Below are 18,720 nucleotides of genomic sequence, written 5' to 3'. Positions count from 1 at the left end.
TCCCGCGCCCCCCGCCCGGCCCGCGCTCCCGCTCCGGCCGCTCGCGCTCACGGGCGGCGGCGGCACCGCGGCGAAAACATCACGTGACCGCGCGGGGGGCGGGGCCGCGGCCGGTGGAGGGCGGGGCCCCCGGCGCGCAGGGCGAGGGGGCAGCGCAGAGCCAGCCGGGCCGCGCGCCAGAGCGGCAGTGCGGGCAGCCAATGGGGAACCGCGGCCCTTCCTCCGATGAGCCAATCAGAGGGCGGTGTTGGGAGAGGGGGGCGGGCTTCGCTGCTCTCTGTCCGGGGAGGCGGGGTCAGCAATGATTGACAGCGATGCGGACCAATAGGAGGTGGCGGCTGCCTTGGGCTGGCCATGGTCTCGAGGGGCGTTTCCTGCGCTGGGGAAAGAGGCGGGGCCCGCTGTGATTGGCCGAGGGGTGAGCGGCCGGTCCGGCAGCCAATTGGCGCCTCACACACACCGAGCGGGGAGGCGGCGCGAGCAAAGCGGAAGGCGGGGCCTCGGGGCAGACGGGCAGCTCGCTTGGCCAATCAGCAGCACAGCCGAGTCCGACGAGCGGTACCGGGTGACGTTGCCCTTCGCCCCTTTCCTCCCGGGCGGGGCCCGTCCCCCTGCGCGCGAGGGGCGGGGGCGGCTCCCATTGGCCGGCGGGGAGGGCGCGCGGGGCGGGAGAGGCGGGGGGGAGCGGGCGCGCGCCGCCGAGGAAGTAAACAACCCGCCGGCGCGCGGGTGGCGGGGCGCGTGATCCCCTCAGGCCGCCATGTCCGGCCCCGCCATCCCCGCTGAGCTCTCCCGCAGCTCCTCACAGCCCTCACAGCCCCCTCACAGCTCCCTCACAGCTCTCACGGCACTCACAGCGCCCCCCTTGCCCCCCCACCCGCCTGCGCTGGCGATGCTGTTGACGTGCAGCGGGTTGTTTATTTTTTAGATACACTGCTGTGTCACTGCGGAGCTGTCACGGGTTCCGGGTTGCCCACTGCCGGTCGCAGTTGGGTTGGGCACAGCGAGCAGCCCGCATTGCTCCCGTGGCTGCTGTGATCCTCCACGTCTGGGATCCACACAGGCCGCTGACACAATTCCTGGGTTTTAGATCAAAATATGACGAGCAAGGAGCAAAATCTTTCTGTTTCACAGTCAGTGGGCACTTGAGTGCTGTAAAAATCTCTCTACTCCATGTAGATTTAATTGTATTGCTAAAATACAGCATAAGGTGTTACCACATAGAAAATCAGCTGGGTTGGAAAAGATCTCCAAGATAAAGTCCAACCCATGGTCCAACAGCACCGTGCTTACTAGACCATGTTACTGACTGCCATATCCAGTCTCATCTTAAAAACCTTCAGGAATAGTGAATCCACCACCACCCTGGGCAGCCCATTCCAATGTCTGATTAGTCTCTCTTTGAAAAATTCCTGATGTCCAACCTAAACCTCACCTGCCAGAGCTTAAGACCGTACATGTGGCTGTCCCACCATTCCAAAGGCAGGAGCCACTTCCAGCCCTTTGCCCACCTCCCCAGCACTTTCTTTCTCTCGTAATCAATCCCTGCCTTTGCCAGCTCTCTGATGTCCTCACAGAGCACAATGCCCGAGTTCAGAACCCAAGCCGTGTTCCTGTGCTGCGTGGGGCACTTAATCCACAGGGCAGGGCAGGGTGTTGGCCACTGATGCTGTCCCTGGTGCCTTCTCACTCTCAGTAACCCTGCCAAAGGTACGTTTCACTTGAGTTAGGAGTTTGTGTGTACCAGTCATGTCAAGTGTAAAAATAATCCTTTTCCCGTAACACAACTGCGAAGATCATTTCCCAAGCCACTAATTTTGACCACACGTCTCTTTACTTTCTTGATTTGCTTTCAAGGTCATTCTTTGGCTACCTCACCTATGATTCATTATGAGATGACAACTCTCAACAATTCCTGACACCAACTTACACCACCCACTTGTTTTGTTTTCGGATAAATAGCTCTATGTTTTCTTTCATTCTGACTCTGAGGTATGGGAAAGCATATTTTTTGGAGTCTCCAGTAACTCAATTTGGAAGCTGGCATGCCGAGTCTTGTACTTGCTGTATTGATTGTTAATGCCTCATTATTTTTTCGTACTCTCTATTCTCTATTTGTTCACTGCCTGCTCAGCATGTGTTTAAACTGTGCTCTTTTTGTTTTGTGTTTTTACAGCGTCTAACACGGTATGTTCCTGTCTGTGATTAGAGCTCCAAAGTGTTATGGCAATACAGTGAATAAGTTGCAACTACAGAAATGTAATTATTTCCAAAACAAGTTTATAAACACTAGGAAACTGAGATTAAATTGAGTTTTTAAAGACATGTTGGTACAAAAATACACGACTAAACTCCCCATTAACATTGACTCTGCTATGCAATGTTGTCATGCATTAACTATACAATTATATTGCATTATGTTGTTGATAGCCCCTGGTAGAATTAAACTGTTTTTTAAAGATGTATTCCTTTTATTTTTCATTCTTTTCTACCTGGTCTGTCAGTTGGGTGAGGCTGAGACTGCTTGTGCATTTCCATATATTGTTTAGGTTTCCTTCTATACTTTTACATGAAAACCTAAAGTGGCTTTAATGCATAGAGCAAGGTGAACTGTGTTCGTTGCATACTTATTCTGGCTGGTTGCTGAAGGATACATGTGGGAGGAAGAAAGGAAACCATTTGAAAGAAAGAGCTTGGGTTCTCTTTTTTGTTTATGTTTTTTTTTTAGTCATCAACCTCTGGGCTTGCTTGACAGTAACTATGAATAAGCTGTGTCTGTCGGAAGAAATGTATCACTGTTTTCTGGTCTCTTTTAAAGTCCTTTGCTCTTGCATTGCACTTGCAATGTTTTTGCTGTGGAGTTGAGGGAGCAACATATGCATAATTCAGTCAGGCAGAGTTTTGGAGTGGTGGACGAGCGTGATCAGACCCGCGGGGAGCGGCGAAGGCAGAGCTGATAGAAACAGATTTTTCCAATGGGCACTCCCTGGCTTGAAAGGAGAGCTTAGACTTCCTGAAAACTTCAATTGTTCATGTTTTTCTATGTGACTCTTAAAAAATACTTCCCGAAACTGCAAGCTAGTCTATAATTTGCATACTCGTTCTCAACTTTCATTAAAGGAAGAATGCCTAATTTGTTTTCTCTCCAAATAAATATGGTTTAGAGTCTTTGGTGCAGTTATTGAGTCAAAGTTACTGATTTCCCGAAGTAATGATTTTTTATTTTTGTAACTCATATGAAATATGTAAGAATACCTGTTAGTGTAGTATTTTCTTCTATCACTTAAATAATTGTCTAGATATGGAATAGCATCTAATTTTATTATCTCTTTTGTCACAAATGATTATAACTTTCATGGACTTTTGCAGGTTTCTATCTCACCATTTCTCTGGCCACTGGTCTGGCACATAGCCAGAGTTCACTCTGTAAAGTCAGTGCCCTGCTATAATGTATAATCAGCTTTATCTTCTTCAGTTTTACTCACAGAAACCCACATAGCCCTAGTATGAAATGCTTCATTAACTGTTGGTGCACTGTCTTTCAGCAGCTGTAAAGGGAAATCAAGGTCCCCTCTTCATGTCTCTTGATCTTCACCAGACTTGAAGAACCTGTAGTTCTTGGAGCTGGAGGTATGTTTGCTTTGTGTTTCATGTATTTGCTCTTTCTCCCCTACCAAGTGTCTGCATGAAGCAGGCACTGTAAGAGGCCAGAAATTTGAAACCATTTCTTTCATTACAGTTTTCACAAGTGGCTACAATGCCTGTAATACAAAGCAACTGAGCCATTGGTAGTTGTATTGTTGAGCCAAATGGAGGGACAAATATGTCATCTGCTGCTGAAGGACTGAGGGACAAGGAATGGGTTCCTGCAAGTGTCCATGAAATTCCACAAAGAATGATATTATTAACTCAGGTAAGATACAAGAGGTGAATGGTTTGGGATGTGATATCACGTGATTTATTACTCATTTCTCCGGGTTACAACAGCTTATATTATGCCCATCCTCAGTTGCGTCTATGGGAGTAATTACCCAATAAATGACAGAAAACAAATCAGTTTTATTGAGTAGTAAAACACAATCCTAACTCAGTCTTACCTGTGATATGTTCATAAAAGAAAAGGAACTCCATATTACTGGGAGAAATTAACTCTGTAGAAATTCAGAATAAAAATATCACAGAAGTATTTAGCAACCAAAGGATGTTGAGTGCAAGGCAAGGTTCATAGTTTTTAATTGTATGCATTACATTTTCACTAATCATGTATTTCTAAATATTTATGCTAAATAAATTTATGTAATTCTTCATACTGTATATTTATGGCCCCTTCTCCTAGAAGTCTCATTTTATCTGTGCACCTCCAAAGTAGCCTGCTCTCATTAACTTCTTTGCAGTCTTGCTCTACAGTGTGGTCATATGTGGTTTTTACAAGAGGCAAAGTTAGCTCACAAAGTCAAATAGAATAGTGGTTTGAAATTAACCAGTTATCCCAGGTTATTCTGCAAACAGGAAAACCTCCCCATCCATTGTATGTCAGTGGAATAAGAAAATGAAATTATTATGACATTTCTCAGCCAAGATCCAGAGGACAATAATACCTTCTGTTTAAGGCACAGATCAGGAATTTTAAGCTGTCGCTTCAGTTTGCAGCAGGTTTGCCTGGGCAAATCTCTCCATCTGTTGTCTTTTGATCCCTTAGTCATTAAATGGAAAGAGTAATTCCTCCCTTTCTCAAAAGAGTGTTTTTAGGGGGAAAATCTGTTATTGACTAAGAACTTCATGCATTTTGGTATCAAGGGTTATATAAAAACCATTGTAAAGCCAACCTGAGGGCTTCCTTCATCCCTACAGCTGCGTAGAATCCACTGTGTGCCAAGAGCCCCCTACACGTGCATTTCTAGGCATTTCCAGCTACATGGACTCGCAGTTCTCATCCAGGCCTTCCTTGCTCTGTTGAAATAACATACCGGAACCTTCACAGCAATTATGGTGATGTACACTTATGAAAATGTATAGATTTGAATTTAAGATTTTCAGGCACAAAGATTAAAGGCAGACATATTAAAGAGTTCCCAGTTTAATTTAGAGGGAGCTGTGGGTGCTCAGCACCTCTCTGATAATGAGGATCTGGTTGTTTACTTGTTCCATTATACTCCTTTCACCATCTATCTAATCCTATCACATAATTGTCTACAGAAAATACTCAGACACTTGGTTTCTTTACCGTTTTGTGTCGTTGGGGATGGTGTCACCACGCAGTGAAAAGAACCACAGAATGCTGTTTTTCAAAGGCACACGCTCACATTTGCACAACGTTTTCTCACTGGATCATGAATGAATAGTAAGATTATTCTGTCTGTTTGTTTTCCTATCAATGGATAGTTGCTGTTTGGGATATATAGCTTTGGGATTACGTGAAATATTATGCAACTGTGCTAGTGAAAGGAATATTAGTGTGTCCTTTTGCGATACACGGTTTTTGGCCATATGTCCAGGTCATTAAGACTGGAAATTACTAAAGCAACCAGACTGGTTGTAATTGTGGTAAAGGGATGAGGGGAGGATTTTGTGTAAATTGCCCGTGTTTGTTGGCATTGTGATATTATTTTGATTTTGATGCGGGGAAGTCTTTTTGTTGATATTAAGTGAAGTTTGTGATGAACGTGTATTTTAATGATAATTCTTAGATTCCCAGAGGCAAGGGTTGGAATGTATTGGGTTTGTGTGGCAAGGTTTGGGTAATTGGGGGTGGGGGGAAATACAGGGGTGTCTTCTGTGAGGAGCTGCCATAGCCAGTGTCAGCCATCAGGGTGGTAGCACCCATGGGACAGTGTATTTAAGAAGGGGGGAAGCCCCTGATTGGGGGTTTTCTCTGGTGGTCATTCCTGCTCCCTTCTCAGGGAGGGCAGAGCTTGGTTCCACCAGTCTCTTCCTGGAGCTCCTTGATGCTCCTTAACTTTTCTCCCTCGTCTCGCAGTGCTGCCACCAGTGTGAGAGATCATCCCCTGCTCACTGAGCTGCTCTGGCACTGCCACCCACTCCCAGGGACAGGCTCTGGCACCTGGGCAGTGGAGTGTCCCTAGAGCAGCTCTGGCTGGAGCTGCCACATCCGTTCTGCCGAGTGCAGAAGATGGATGGACTGGGTGCCCTGCGCTGCTCCCGGAGTGAGCTCCAGGGATTGCCCCGGGCTATGGGAATGCCCTGAGCTCCAGGGACTGCCCCGGGCTATGGGAATGCCCTGAGCTCCAGGGACTGCCCCGAGCTTCAGGGACTGCCCCGGGCTATGGGAATGCCCTGGGCTCCAGGGAATCAGCATCTCCCCTTCCCAAACGTGCGGTGGATATATCCTGTTGGTCCATAAGGAATTATCTTAAATGTGTGGCAGGACAACACAGATATCTTGGACAACACCAAGTGCTTAAAGTCACTAGCAAGGGGGAGTTGCCTTTTCGTTAATATATATTAGTCTGGTTTAATTATTGCAGAGGGAAGCAATGCCCAGTGCTTTCGTGCCCCTCACAGAGTCAGTGCTTGCTGACACACATCAGAGCTCAGGGTGAGCTGGATCCCTGCTGTGCTTCCAGGATGGGACAAAATGTGGCCGTGCCCCTTCGGAGGAGCTCAGGGAGAAGTCGTGACTCAGAGGCAGCCTCTGAATCATATTTCCCCTGAGCTGTAGCATTGCACAAGCGGGGAGTGTGCCATCAGCCCCTGCCAGATAGAGTACGTTCCCTCCCTCATGTCCAGCCAGCTCCCTGTGCCGACACAGAAGGGAGTAGAATGACGATTATGTTTACTTCCGACCTCAATTCCCACAACTTCTCCCCTTGCTCATGGAAGGAAATAAAAGTCTCTTCGAGGTCTGCTCATTAATTTAGGGCCTTTAGTACAGCTTTCAGGAAGGGCTGTGTGATGACACAGTAGAATGCAGGAATGCCTTACAGCTTCCATACACAACTCTGTGACTGTCAGATGCCTGGATTATTGTTTCTCTGCTCATGTGTAGGTAGGTGGGACATTGTACTCACTTGTCAGCTCTGAAATTGTTAGTTGGGCACTCACTTTTCATCCTATAGGAAGCAAATCTTTTGCAGTGAGAGAAGATATCAGCTACACATACATGGCTTGCAAAGGGCCATTGAAGTCTGATTCCAGGCAGACTCAGCAATAGCCACCAAATAGAATGTGGTTAAACAAATCTGAGTTCTTATGAATTTTTCAAGCAAATGAGTTGCAGTCACATGCAGACCATCAAAAATAAACTTTTCCTCTGCTAAATTTAAGAATAGCATAGTCAAATAATCTGCCAATCACCTAGTTAATCTCTACAATGACTTTTAACAGATTCAGGCAGCAGATTTTGCTGATGAACAGTGATTTACCTGTAAATACATTTGAGATTAAAGTAGTCATTTTTCAGCATTAGATCAGCTAGCAATGCAAACATTCATTGTTCTTGATGTCTTAGGAGGTTAATAATCCTGGTAGCCAATCAGAAATCAAGCATTTAGAAACCCTAATTTGGTAGCAACAGTAATTCTGTGTGAAGCCTGGCAGTGAATGATATTTACTTTCTTTCCTGGTTTATGGAGAAGAAGAATCTCTAGTAGATAGGATAGTGTATGTTGAATAGTTTGTTGTTTCAGTGTTAGACATCCATACTTTTAGTGACATTTCCAGAAAATTTTACCTGAACCATTTACTTAAGGAACAAATTATGCTCCTATCAATGCAGGAGGAAATGCATGAGGAAATATCAATTTGCTCAGTTTAACCTGTAGGACAGCTTGGGTAACCAGCACAGATATAGGTTGTGCAATCTAATTTTAAGTATGTAGCCTGAAATTCCATTCTGTATGATCCTTACACCTACGTTTGTTTTTCAGACAGAGCTTTCACGGATTCACAGGCAGTTTTCACAACAACTAAAACTTTTTACAAAAGAAAATAATTTATAGTAAAGCCAGGAGAAAAATCATTTTGCAATACATTGAAATGACAGGAGATCGTTGCTGAGTGTTTGCTCTGCCTCCTGATGCTCAGTTGTTCTGGTTTTCCTGCTATATTTTTTATGCTAACCAAACTTTACTTTCCACCGCTTTTACAAAAAATGAAGAATAGACTGACCAATGAGTTATCATAATTATAAAAATTATGATGTGCCAGTGTTTGTTAGGAAGCCAGTGATTGTTTTGAAAGATACATTGTTTACATAATTTTTTTATATTGTACTTACTTTTAATACATCAGTCTAGATTAACTCAATGCTTCTTGGTACTGATGCATGTTGGGGAATAAGATGATTTTCCCCTGTACCTGTGGCTTGATGTGATTGAGACTAGAGGAAAGTGTGTAAATATGTTGTATCAGGGCAGAATCAACCACTTAATGCCTTTCAGGACTTCCCTTACTACTGTGCTTTTCAGTAATAGAACATTCTGTTACTTGGTACTGTTGGCAGGTCAGTGTTATTTCTGTGTATTTGTACAATATGCAACATAATGACCTTAGTATTTAGCAAAGTTAGCATAACCATTTTGCATAATCACTACAACATAAGAAATAAATAATAATAATACAAGGACAGTGCATCTCTATATTATTTTTGACACTAGATTAGAACAGGCTTACCTCTCTCTTTTTCCAGAAAGTCATTTGATATATTTTGTAGTAAAGTACCACTTCATTTTTTTGAATAAAAACTTCTCCAAAATTATCCTAAAACTCCTGAAGATAAAATGTACAAGGTATACATTTATATCACCCTCTTTCATATCAATGTATTTCTCATCTCCAGGCAGTTTATGAAGGAAATTCTGACCACTAAGCCTGAAGTTTCTCCTCGACTAAGGGAAAAATTGTAAATCAATACAGTTCTAATTTCTTTCATTCTCAAACTCAGTTCTGTGTGGAAGAAGATAGTCCTGGTCAATTATTTGCTTAGATATGCTGAGACTTCTTTTCTTTCAGAACTTTGCACTGGAGTTACCTGCACCATTTAAAGCTGTACCCAGGTAGTCTGTGTGCAACAATTTGTAGCTGACTCAGAGCAGCTCAGTGCAAGAAAACAAAGTGACTAATCTCTTTGTAGAACTGAGGCTTTGCAACTTTGCTCTGAGTCATCCTGACAGCTCAAAGTGCCTCGACTTGGAGCAGAAATAAACAGATTTAAACAGAGCACTCGGTTTCAAAACAAACATTACTTCTGGTCCTGTCAGAGTGACCTTGTTAACCCTCTTTAACAGCCAAGCCTCACTGATATGCAGGGTAGTTTAAAATCTTTAGAAGACTACCAAAGTGGAATCTGAGAAGTTAAGGGGAAATGAGGAAAGAAAGAATTAAAGAAGGAAGGCAAAAATATTTTCTTACCCATTAAGAATGCCACAGAGAGAGAGTGGGAGCAATTATTTGTCTTGTAGAAAGATTGGGACTGTAAGAATAAAACTGGAATTGGTGGCGTTAGGATGTGTAGAGCAGAGGTAAGGGAGATCTTTAATAGTTTGCCTATTCTTAATGTATTCTATCCACCCTTAGTTAGTCCTTCACATTCTAAGATCAAATAAATAACCAAACTAAACAGTTACATTAATCCTACATTATTCAGCAGTTCTCCTTGTGTTAAAAATTTATGGTCCCTCTATCTTTATGCTGCTATCTTAAGGGTAAATATTAGTACAACTTGAGCTGGAATCTCCTCTGAAATGGATGAGTGGTTGCTTCTGCCACCTCCAGGTTATAGGAGCAGATATTTCTTTCAGTGGTGAAATTTGGAGAAGCAGAATCTGCAAATTAAATACGGAAATAATGAGTTGCTTCTGATTTGCTCTTGCTTAAGAGTAGTATTTGGCCCTGTATTTTTATTTCAAGATTATAAAATACGTTATAACCATTTTGAAGTCAGTACTAGAATGTCTGTGCAGACAGGCTGAAGTTTTGAGTTCAGATCTGCCAGCAGGTCCGTTTAGTAATCTCAGTAGCCATACACAAGGCACCTTCACTGGGGAGCAAGAGTCTGGAACAGAGAAAAACCTTAATATAGAACTTAGAAACATAAATTAGGGGTATCTAAATTAATAGATTTAGTCATTAGATAATCAGTGGTAGCATTGAGTATATTATAGGGCTTGAGGTAATAATATGGTTTCTTACACATATACTACTACATCTCTGTAATTTTTATATATATATATAGGTGTTGAAAAAGATTTTTATAGAAATAGTGTCTTATTTAGTGTCTCATTTCGTACAGGTTGCAATTGCTGCACTAGTGGAAAAAGTAAATAAACCTTAACAAAATTCCAGAAATGAGCAATGCTGAATATCTTGCTCTTTGAGTAACAAAATTAGCAAGAGGTAACATGTTAATCACTTCAACATTAAGAAAGGATGTGAGTTTAAATGCTTTTGTTCTTGAGGAAGGATCATGTCATATCTCAGAAATTAAGCAGAGCTGGGCCTCGTCTGTACTTGAAAGGGACGATGTGTAAGAAAAATTCATGATATTACGAGAAAGGATGTCCGTGCTTGGCTGGGTTTGATCGTTATCGCTGAGTCAGTCCTGCAGTCCCGCCTGCTCTGCTAAAGGAAACGCTCTACTGGAATTGGATCCCAGATTCATTCAGTGGTTAGGCTGAAATCTGGATCCGTGGTCTGTGGCACTGCATTTAGGAAAGCTTTTTGTCTTGAATTATTCCCATAATAACAATAGAAAACATGCAAAGTTTGACAATGGGATATGGTATTAAAGTGAAATAAATATACTTGAGTTATTGCTTGATAGCTTTTCCTCTTTTTTCAGCACAAGTCAGTAGGAGAATATGGTCATTATTACAGTTTCCCTGTCTGATTTCCTTGTTGCTTATGGATCTTTTACTTGTAAAAAAAGAAAAAAACAAGAAAAAAAAAAGGAGGAAAATTGATAAAAAATAAAAGAATTAAGTAAATGTTCATTGTATCATATATACAATACAAATATAAACCCCAGAAATTGCACTTGAAATGAGCTGAAAATTAGGAATTGTAGAAAACTGAGATGGGAAGATCAAGATAAAAGGACAAAGTCTATTAATGGCAGGGCTGACAAAAATTTGATGGCATTTGCACAGAATCAATCAAAAAAATTGTTTAAAGTCTGTTAGTCCATTAGCTAATAATGATACAAGAAAGACAAACCTTTACAAGGAGAGTACAGTCACTGTACTTTTGAAATTGCATTCTTTCTGAATTAAAATTTCCCCTAAGTCTGACAATTAGGATGTGATATAAAATTCACCCTTGCTGATACACATTTTCAGAACTACATTGTAGCCCCCAAATTATTGTTGTTTTTATTAGATTGAATTTGATTTTTCTTGTTTTTTTCACAGCTTCTTTGAAATCCAGAAGATTTATTTTCTATTGATGGGTCACTCTGTCATTGATGTAGCAATCAACTTAATTTTTCACACACAAAAAAAGACAGAGATTAATTTAGGTCATAAATATCTTCACATAACATTCAAATTGCTGAAGATAAAAGGGAAAGTTAATGTCTGAAACTTGGGAAAATAGAAAATGCATGGCAATTTTCAGTACAAAATCTTTTCCTCTATTCCTGTTTATTTTGCTGCTCTCGATTAAGTCAAAAACCTTTAATCTTCATCCAGATATCTCATGTTCCTACTCAGTTAAGAAACACATCCTCCACCGTTTCAACACATTTCTCTATCTTGAAAACACTTTTTCAGTCGTTGCCAGGGCAAACACCTCATTATCAAATTCAAGAGACATTCTGCCATCCCCTTGTTTCTGGGTCTGAAAAGCACTGACCTCAGAGGAATTTCATCTTTTAATTATACAAGGCTCACAGGGTCTGTGATCCAGCAAAGCCTCTGTCTCTGGAAATTCACTTCTTTTTAGATTAGGAGCCAAAGGAAACTACAATGGGTAGTTACAAAGTCTGCAAACTAGTTTGCCTGTTTGTGACAATAAGATTGAAATGTCATTAATGAAGTTAACATTATTATTGATCATAAATCCGAAGATGTAAAAAAACAGAACAGTGTTTCATAATATCTCTTGGGAATAGCATTGCAAATGTATCTGCAATTAGGGATCATTTCCTGGTGGCTTCGGTGCTTTCTGCAAAGATCTGTAATATAATGTTGATAGTGGGTTGCTGGATTCTATTCACACTTAAATCACTTAAATTATCTTTGCCTCTTGTGTGGAAAAAGAAACAAGGTATTTTTAGAGAGGTTTTGATGTGTTTCCAAATTTTTGGAGTGAAAGAACTTGCTATATAGTAAAAGAAATGTTACTTTGACTGGGTGGGGTTCAGTCGTAGAAAATTTTGTTTCTCCTAGTTCATGGGAGAGCTGACAGAGATCGGTCTTCAAATGAATACCAGATAATATTCTGAAACAACATCATGTCACTGTGATATTTTTAAAATAATTATGTGTTGGAGTAATGAATAAGCACAGAAAACAAAGACAACTGCTGAAGGCTGCTCACATTTGCATGGGCAAAGCTAAAGTGCGGGTTTAATTGTATTCATTCTCCAACTTCTTGTAAACAACTATTACATTTCTTAGGTAAACATGCTTGGGGTTTTTTATCCAACTGTAAATATGAATTTATATTGTTAGTATTCACACAGTTATTAAAATACTCTCCTTCCTGTGTCCACACACAAATATTTGTGTGCAGTCCTGCACTGGAGCTGCTGGAGTGAACTGCGTGGCACAAGCACGGCTATTTTGGGAGTGGGTGCAGCCTAAAATGGGAGGCTTGGGTGGAGTCATGTGCTTCTGCATGTTGGTTTTCCTGTTGTAAGCTTTGGAAAGAGAAATCTATCTTCCAGTTTGAAGAGCAAAAAGGGAGGCAAAGTTGTGCTTTCACTGCGAAAAAGTTACTTGTATTATGAGTAACTTCATTCCACTTCCTATGAGGCTGATTCTGTTCTTAGCTGCGTAACAAATCAAGAGTAGCTTCATGGAAAGATCACTTAATAGGGACAGGAAAGGTTTTGCAATTCGTATTTGTGTTACATTAAAAGTTTTGTGTCTTGAAATTGGGTGTTTCTGTCAGTTTGTCACCTGCTTTATCTCTGAACTTTGGTGCCTTCGCACAAATGTGACACTGTGTGCTTTTTCTAGGATCATATTTGTGAAATGATTTCTTGATTAATGTTACAGGAAATATTTCTTAATGTTTGACAAGCTCCAACTGGTTAGGATATCAAAGCTCTGAAAGCTGGTGATATCTAAAGCTGCTTTGCTAAAACTCAGATATAAATTTGCTCAAAACTGAAGAACAGGTGACAAAGACTGTAACTGTTTGATTCCAAACACAGCCTGCCCTGTTGAATCTCTCATAAGAACCATATTTTTACAAGCTTCTTCTAAAACACCCGTGGATGTTTATATGAAGTCTGGATCTGCTTGCCTAAATTCTCATGCAAAAAAAGGTGCACTTTATTTCCATAGCTGTTGGTACATTTTTTGGCTTGCTATTGAATCTACAGAATGCTAAAATAATTGGTTATGATCTGTCTATATAAATTGGAATGTTTGTGCATATGTAACAACTGATGCATGAAAATATCAAGATGAAAATTGTAAAAAAAAAAAAAATATTTTAGTCTTAGATATTTAGAATTATGAAAAAAAAAAAAAAAAGAAGAAAAAAAGAAAAGAGGTTTTTGCAAGTGGCCTTCATTTGTCTGATTCCAGGTGTTTGGGATTTCATTTGAAGGGGATAAAGGGTGCTACAACCTTCCTGTGCAAGCAGGAGTAAAAGTGGCAAAGATTTATGTATTTCTCTAAATTTTAAAGCACTCCCAGAGCTATTCTTGTGGCTTGTCAGAAAGAGCAATGACTTTGCCCCTTTGACAGTGTCTTTAGTGAGAGAGACTCCCCCCGGGAGCATTACTGACCGAAAGGTGCTGACACTGCTGAGTGAGCACAACCGTCCTGGCTTGTTTTGGAAAGATTTGCAGGGAGTTCACAGGTGATGAGCTGACAACCAAGAACAAGAGTCGAGAAACTTATTGTTTAGGAGAGCCCCAAACTCGTGTGTCACACGCAAGCACAGGGTTTTGTAAGAATGGCAGAGGGCACTGAGTTCATGAGTCAGTGGGTTGGGCTGGAACGCAGCCGGCTGTGGGCACAGGACATCAGGGGGGAGCTCCAGCACTTACTGCTTGCTGGGACTTTGGAAAGTGTTTCAGAATTTGCAAGAGTATCTGACTCTCGATGCACCAATTCTTTAAAACTAAAAAAAACCCACCACGTATCTTTTTTTCCATTCACTAACACCTGGACATTAACAGCAGGGCAGCTCTGGTGCAACAATGTATCTATTTACACATGGCCTGCCTCCCCTGGCTGTGGGACAGGCACAGTCATGAGAAACAGGCCAGGTAAAGGTCCACAGATCCCAGTCTAGTGTTAGTCATGCAGGTGCTCCCAGACATAAATAATTGTATAAAACGTTGGAAAAAATGTTCTTAACTCTGCAAATATGTTAACAATATGTAAGAATGCCATTGTAAGCTTTCTGGGACAGTTTTTGTTCGGGCAAAACCTGCAACCGAATGTTTTTCTAATCTTCTGTAGGCAGGAAATATTAATAATTAAATGATCAATTAAAATTAAAATAAAATAATCTGTAAACTAAACTAAGGACACTATGAATAATTAAACTTAACAGATAAAGATCCTATATTTTTAATTTCCTTTTAGGTTCTATGCAAACATGGACAAATCTAATTTTGAGAGGATCCTGTTAGGGAGAATCCCATCTCATCTACTATGGGTGTTTGGAGAACCCAGCACTGACACTTTATAAAGTGAACTTAATTCCCAAAGCTGCTGTGCTCAGCCCAGACAGGCTGATAGGACCAGTCCCTCCAAAATATCGAAATGTATTTTATTACCAATTACTTTTCCAACAGTCTGTCAGCTGGATCAAAGCACTATTTGCTTAATAGTGAACTGCATAAAGAATTTATTATCAGTTGATAGAAAAGACTGGTATTTCAAATGCAGAATTTTTCTTGCATAAAATCACTGGGATGAAAAATGTTAAATACTGATATGGTTATAGTTGATAAAATAAAAAATATTTGTATCTAGTGTTTTGGGAAAAAAAATGGATTTTTGTTTTTGCAGAAAGAGGATACAAGTCCCTAATTACAATACCATACTTTGTCCCTCTTCCATCCTGTTGGCAAGTAATGATCATTTCCATTTTCATACAAGTTAGTAACTTTAAAGATATCATTTATCCTATTACAGAGGAAAATTGTTTACAATTAAAATCTTTAGGCTAAAATCTGGTGCAGATGGTTTTAGCTGTATTCTAATAGACTACTTTTTGTAATTAATTGTAAATAGTGGCTTAGGTTAGGAAAATGTTACAATTGTTTCTTGAAATACTTTTTCCTTTTTTCTTTCCTAACGATATATTTGCTTGCAACTAAACTGCTAACATGTATATGTTCAGTCTTGAAAACTGAAATAGTTTGTAGATTTATTCACCATGAATTGGCAGGGAAGAAAGGAAGAAATTATCCTGATAATGTTTATTTTCTTGCCTGTCTTTTCTAGAAATGGAAAATAACATTTATCTGTGGAATGACTACATTTCTAAAGCATGAGAATTTGTCATTCTTTTCCTTACATATCAATTTAGCAGCAACAGCAGAACTAAATAAAGTCAATCTTTTGATATATGAGGCCAAACATTTCTTGACTCGGTCGGTCATGATTCTTTGTTCTAACCCAACCGTGGTTCTGTAGTTTATGATCTTCCATCTGCGTGGTAACCTGGGCTTGTTTTGCTTCCAGGGTCAACTGTGATAGAGCATTTCCAGTCTGGGTGGGCAGAGCACCAAGGAAAAAAGATACAGGCACCTGGTAGAACTAGATGGACTATTTTGCTTGCAGGGATTGTATCAGTATGTACAGAATGCAATGTCTGTTCTCAAAGTAAGGAAGTTACAAATTCCAGGAGAATGTGTCTATGACTAAAATACTGAAGAACTGAGTGTTATAGTGAAGTTCCTACACATCTGGATGAATAATACTTGTACCTACGATGTGCTGGAGTACTCATAGAGCAAACAGTGATTCATTCTCTTCTAATACACTTTTTCTTAAATAGGGTGATTCATATCAATATTTCCCTAGAGGAATGCACTGTTATTTTTATTTGTTACCGAAACCAGGCTGCAAGACCCAACAGAAGATCTTTTCAGTTTTGCTTAAGACAGGGCTCTGTTGGAATTCTTGCTGTTGAATGGAATACACAAAATTGACAAAGATTTAAGTGCAGGTCTGCTTTAGATTCTTTGCTGACAGAAACGTCGTTTGCTTTTTTTCACGAAACATGCTACCAAATCAAGATTGTGTGAGTTAGGCTTGAAAGAAAGAAAGATGCAAGACTATCTTAAAAGTGCAGGTGGGCTTTAAGGGTCAGAAGCGCTAAGAACCTTTTGTTTGTCTGTTAATATCCTACCACAGCAATCAGGTTGCTCAGTGCCTCATCACTAACTGCTGCAAGATGAAAATCCATTGTGCTCCAAGGTCTAGATGAGACAGTGGGTCTGTGATTCCCTTCATTTTTAATCTAGAAATATGTTTCATGGGAAAAACATACCTTGTATTGTATCTAGATTTGAACACCACCACATCCATAATCTCGGTTCACAATGTACTTTTTTTTTTTTTTAATTTTCATCTTGCAGGCTTTTGTCAGTAATACTGGTGTAATAATGCTCCTTTCAGTTATCTTTCCCAGCTTTGAAAGTAAATTTTGCTTTGAGATATTACTGATGATTCCACCCAGTAAGAAAATCCTCCTTCTACAAATAATAAACTGTTCTTAACAAAAAAAGCCCACAAGACCACTTTAAAAATTAAGAAGCAAATTTATTTTAAAATAGTGTTTTGCTGAATATCCCCTTTGTCTCCTGTTTATACTCTCAACTTTTCCCTAAGCAATTCCCTACATATAATCATGGTGTGATATTGGAAAAATCTATGTGTTAATGGGGAAAGAACTGGAAAGAGAGGACTGAGAAAGTGCCATTAGAAGAAGCACCTTTTTTCACAAAAGAAGCTGCTGTGGTATCTGATCAAAAAAATAAATATGTATTTGTGAAGCAAGGTTTGCCTTTGGCTTCACAGACTTGATGGCCAGAAGGTCCTCTGTTGGTAGAGCAGCAGAGATTGAGCAAGACCTTCTACTTTGTAAGTACTGGAGTTGTAAGACATAAGCAAACAGTTTAATTTCTAAGGCAGGAATTCAGAGATAGGATGTCAAAATCTTAAATCTATTCCGTGACACAGAAGAGACTGGGAATGTGGGGGCAGGAGCTGACAGGCAAGGGCACTGATATTTTTTGGCACAAGCCAACAGTTGAGCTGTAACACTGGGCTGCCACTCGGCTGGTACACACCACAGCTTGGCTTTCACTGAAAATTCAGTTGGTGGTCTCAGTGGAGGAGCCCAAGACTGTGTGACTCAAAGCCTTGGTCTGCCTTCCTGCCTGGCAATTGCTGAGCAGCAGCTGCAGTGCTGACACAGGTGTGTACAAACACACCGGTAATCCCAACTGGAAGTGGGGAGCCACCTCATGCTGTGCCCTACAACTGGACTACACAAGCATGACAGAAATGAAATTTTAAAAAGTCCAGCCCCCTGGCTGATTAACCAATGTATGTTCTCTCCTTTGTTTTCCAACATCTTTTCATAGTTCATTTGCTCATTATTTTAAAAGTAAAGGGATTTAGAAGATGGTACAGGACTGAAATATTGTTGGCACTCATACAGTGATGTTCTTTACAGAATGGCCTACTGAGGCTTTTGCTGTTTCCAAAGTCTATTTAGGAAGCAGAACTATCCTGATTTAAATTTTTATTCTTTCCTGAATACTGTGGGTTTTAGCTGCCATTGTGAGAATTCATCCGGTTCTCCTGATGTATTTAAAGAATTTACTCTTCTTGGTGTGAACACAGCACATCTTCAGGAGATAAATCCAAATAGCTGTAAGCCAGCTAGAGAAGGATCAATAATCCCCCATTTATTTTGACATATCCTCTTCTGAAGTGTAATATGAGACATATAAATAGTAACTCTGATGGATGACTTTCCACAGTATTTTAACAATTTTCGTCTTCCATTTCATAGGTTTGTGATCACATTTTCTAACGTTAAGACCTAGATAATTTTTTCGTGTCATCAGTTTATTTGTATGCCATTCTACTCATTCATACTTAACATTCAGACATCAAGGATTGGCTTTCAGGCAGCAGGGCAATCCAGCATTTGGGACTCAGCCATTCTCATGCTAAAGCTAGATGTGTGCTCATTAAAAGTGGTTCAGATTCATTACTGTGTGGCCATTCTGGTCAGACTCCAGCCAGCTGTTCAGTGTGGTGATGAGTCTGTGTGTGGGAGAGGTGAAGTCGGGGGGCAGAGGGAGTTACACGAGTTCCCTTTAACTCTGGCCTTGTAAACAGAGCTTGATTCTGCATACTGATTTCATCAGGCAGCCAATGTCAACACTGACATTTTCAATCTCTTTCTTTTATGTCACATTAGCGGAAAGTGACCTGTTGTGTTTGTGGAAGCTCTGGAATCCCGCAGGAGAAGGATCACTCAGCACCATGGCAGTGTGCCAAGTACAACTTGTTCTGAAACACGGTGCTGAGAAGTTGCATTATCAACTCA

The 18,720-nt window shown here is 40.7% G+C and overlaps 1 long non-coding RNA gene across 2 annotated transcripts in view; it reads left to right on the top strand.

Moving 5' to 3' along the window:
• Positions 1 to 379: 379 nt before the first annotated feature.
• LOC114059697 overlaps positions 380 to 18,720 on the top strand; it is a 44,487-nt gene continuing 26,146 nt past the window's right edge. Inside the window, exons 1-4 of one of the 2 annotated variants that reach the window (XR_003571717.1) lie at positions 380 to 418; positions 2,177 to 2,259; positions 3,546 to 3,630; positions 3,740 to 3,913. This is a non-coding gene — a long non-coding RNA (uncharacterized LOC114059697). Of the gene's footprint in view, positions 419 to 1,378; positions 1,711 to 2,176; positions 2,260 to 3,545; positions 3,631 to 3,739; positions 3,914 to 18,720 lie in introns of those variants that run through there. The other variant, XR_003571718.1, reaches the window with a different exon arrangement.

This window comes from Empidonax traillii, unplaced genomic scaffold (assembly GCF_003031625.1).
Source record: "Empidonax traillii isolate 1590-97213 ecotype Southwest subspecies unplaced genomic scaffold, ASM303162v1 scaffold237:size1322474, whole genome shotgun sequence".
In the NCBI taxonomy this organism is placed as follows: Eukaryota; Metazoa; Chordata; class Aves; order Passeriformes; family Tyrannidae; genus Empidonax; species Empidonax traillii.
This window is presented reverse-complemented; position numbering and strand designations above follow the sequence as displayed.